Below are 3,739 nucleotides of genomic sequence, written 5' to 3'. Positions count from 1 at the left end.
AATAGGTCAGATGATAATGAATTTCCTCTTGTTATTCTAGATAATAAGAATGTACAACGAGTACCACACACTAAAGTTCTTGTTGTCTATGTAAATGAAAATCTTAATTTGAAGACTCAGATTAATTTAGTATGCACGAAATTATCAAAAGCATGAGTAATGTTACATAGTGTGAGAAATCAGCTAACAAATAAAACATTGTTAAATATATACTATATCTTATGTTACCCACATATTATATAATATGTGTCTACGTGGGGATGTACCTGGCCTTTCTTCGTGAGAGATGTGAATTTTACTTGGAAAGATTTACGAGAATAATCTGTTTTAAGGAGGTATATGATCATACCGTAGATTTATTCACATATTTACACCTACAAGATTTTGTCTCCGTGCAGAAGTATTTTTTTTCCATTAACAATATTTAAGTCACTACGTATAGGAATCTTTAGTAATAACCTGAGTGTGTTTTCACGAACGACTCGCCCTTACGGTACGAGGGGCAGTGCGACCAACCTAGTGTGCTTGTCAGCATGAACCCCACTGTGCTTCAACAGCCTGCTGTGTGCAGGACTCAGACTGTGGAACTTTCCTTGCCTCGATCAATCAAATCATTTACATCAACATACAAAAAAAAAAAAAAAAAAGTTAGAGTTTTCGATTTTCTTTGCAATAAAAATCAACATAAATGAATATGTATATTGGTTGTGTGTGTGTGTGTGTGTGTGTGTGTGTGTGTGTGTGTGTGTGTGTGTTTGAAATGTTAATTTATATATTATTTGCGCTAATGCGTGCATGCCTGGGTGAGTTTGTTTGATTGTATGGAAATGTTTTTTTTTTTTTTTTTGTTTGTAAGAATATATAGGTTTATGAGATTATGCTACACATCTGTCTTAATTTCACTTTTATTTCACTAGATTCTGTCGCGTTTGGAGTTACCTGATGGGGATGTACTTATGATATTGAGTGTGATGACTAGTTAAGCTAATTGCCATGTGTATCGTCAGATATGTATATTATATTTTTCATTATATATGCTAATGACACATTCATGGCTCGGCAGACTAGCCCATTAATTTGTTATATGTATATATTTTATTTAATGTTATGGCAATAAATTATATAAAATCATATAAAATCATAAAATCCTAGCCAAATCCCTGTTCAAAGATTGCACAACTCGATTTCGTGGAGGGTGAAAAGAGGAGTAAAGAGCTGCTTCATCGGTATACGATATGAGCTTATTTTCAAGGTCTATTCCCAAATCAGAAGTAAAAAGGTAAAGAAAAAATAAATAAAACAAGGGCCAAAGGCCACTGTCTTGCGGCACTCCAGAGACCACAGGTATAGTGACAAAATACACACCGTCAACGACAACGCACTGTGATCTGTCATTTAAAAAAAAATATTAAAAAATTCTAAGAAGGTTGCTACCAATACCTATAAGTTGCAATTTATAAACTAAAGTATTATGGTTCACAATGTAATATACAGTGCTAAAATCAACAGCAACAACACGAGACTCATGCCAATTGTCCGGAAAAGACTGCATACCAGAATGAGAGTCAAAAGAGCATCACATGTTCCCAGTCCCTTCTGAAATCCAAACTGAAAAACAAAATTAAATTCTCACAATAAGTGTATAATCGTTTAGTCAAAACCCTCTCAAAAATGTTAGGCAGAATACCTGTAATCGAAATGACGGTACTCAGAGGGAGAAGTTGAGGTTAAGGCTTCCTTAGGGATGAGAATGATCTTGGTTTTGCGCCAACAGGATGAAAAACTACCAGACTTCAGGAGTAATCTGCCAATTTTAGGGCGAATGATTTGGATATTATTTAAAAAAAAAAAAAAAATATATATATATATATATATATATATATATATATATATATATATATATATATATATATATATATATAGAGAGAGAGAGAGAGAGAGAGAGAGAGAGAGAGAGAGAGAGAGAGAGAGAGAGAGAGAGAGAGAGAGAGAGAGAGAGAGAGAGAGAGAGAGAGAGAGAGAAAAGGGTCAGTCCCACCACAAGTATCAAGATAATTTTTTTCAACTCGAGAACCTAATGTAGCTGAGGTAAGCCTTGGCAAAAGGTAATAAACCAAAAGTAATTTCTTGATCAGACTGCTTATTAATAAATATACTGGAGAGCAAATTAGCCTTTCTTAATGGGTCGAATGGCGCAGAACAATCAGATTTATAAAGAGGAGGCATACTAGAATCCATTCACACCAAACAAAGAGAACTTAAGGGTAGCTCACCATTTGTGTGGTTGAATAGTACCTGTAAGAACCTCCTTTAAATGGGACTTATAAGTAGTTTCAGTGATATCATAAGTTCTTTAAGCATTATCTATAATAGTAACATTGTTATCCCAAAATAGCTGACTGCGATTATGCCTCCAAAGATGGTACGCAACCTGTTTACCATCAAAGGCGTGTTTACAATCATCATTAAACCAGGCTTTATCTCTCGTACGGGACTTAATTATTTTAGAAGGAACTCTCCTTTGTAAAATATCTAATAAACAGGCATTACTTTCCTACTGCTCAGGGAGCAGCCTGCAACGTCTTACAGGTCAGCGCAACTGTCGCCCTCCTGATAGTAACGACAGTAACAAGCAGGTAGTAACTGATTAACCACGAAAAGATGCGAAATGCCAAAAGGATGGTTGGATGGCAGTGGCACATTTTATGGAACGTGTCGCAAAACAAACCAGTCGGTGACCGCCCTCCCTCGCTTCTCTCTCTCTCTCTCTCTCTCTCTCTCTCTCTCTCTCATTTAGTTTTTAAGGATTTTCAACTGCCGGAAGGCACAATTTCTGTAGATTTTCTGGAGACGCTGTCGACACTGTCTACCAATCTTTCTGCTCGAAACGCAGTATATAGTTTTTTTCTTTGAACGAACAATGTTTAAGTAAGGAGAGGAGCAAAATTGTGTTTATTTACGTAGACAGTTTGTATATATATATATATATATATATATATATATATATATATATATATATATATATATATATATATATATATATATATATATATATATATATATATATATATATATATATATATATATATATATATATATATATATATATATATATATATATATATATATATATTTTACTTTGTAATCTTGGAATGTTCATTATAAGACATACATGCATTTTTTAAATTATTTCAAAAGGTTACTTTATTTCAGTGAAGTTAGAATAGCTCTAATATGTTAGCTCATTCACACTTTCTTTACGTATCCCTACCCACCACTCATTACAAAAACCGGAGGTTACACCACTGGAAAGGAATATATATGTAAAGAATGTATATAAAGAAAAAATCTAATGAAAGGATGCCTAGTCATCCATCTATGATGTTTATAAACGGCTATCATAAAATGCATTCAAAACGAGATGAATTCTAAAACTCCAATACTTATTTCCTTTCCTTTATTGACGAAGTTCTGAGTTGACACAATGCGTAGTTTGATCCTTCATCAGTTGTTCTTGACTTGTATTTATTTTTTCTCGGCCTGTCTTTCCTTCTATTTCTTCACTTTGAACAAACGCATCCGCACAAACTCTCTCTCTCTCTCTCTCTCTCTCTCTCTCTCTCTCTCTCTCTCTCTCTCTCTCACACACACACACACACACACACACACACACACACACACACGTCTGAATAATTAGCAATCCAATCATCTTATACATGAAAATTATATGAAATAAATA

The 3,739-nt window shown here is 33.9% G+C and overlaps 1 protein-coding gene across 1 annotated transcript in view; it reads right to left on the bottom strand.

Annotated features, from left to right (window-relative positions):
- Positions 1–3,443: 3,443 nt before the first annotated feature.
- The window catches only part of LOC135102126 (neurogenic locus notch homolog protein 1-like), a 16,362-nt gene continuing 16,066 nt past the window's right edge, over positions 3,444–3,739 (bottom strand). Inside the window, exon 26 of the mRNA XM_064006906.1 lies at positions 3,444–3,739. This exon is cut by the window's right edge and continues 918 nt beyond it. The gene's annotated coding sequence lies outside the window, so the exon portion shown is untranslated.

Source organism: Scylla paramamosain, chromosome 7 (genome assembly GCF_035594125.1).
Source record: "Scylla paramamosain isolate STU-SP2022 chromosome 7, ASM3559412v1, whole genome shotgun sequence".
Lineage (NCBI taxonomy): Eukaryota > Metazoa > Arthropoda > Malacostraca > Decapoda > Portunidae > Scylla > Scylla paramamosain.
Note: the sequence above shows the minus strand (reverse complement) of the source record. Positions and strands in the feature narration are given on the sequence as shown.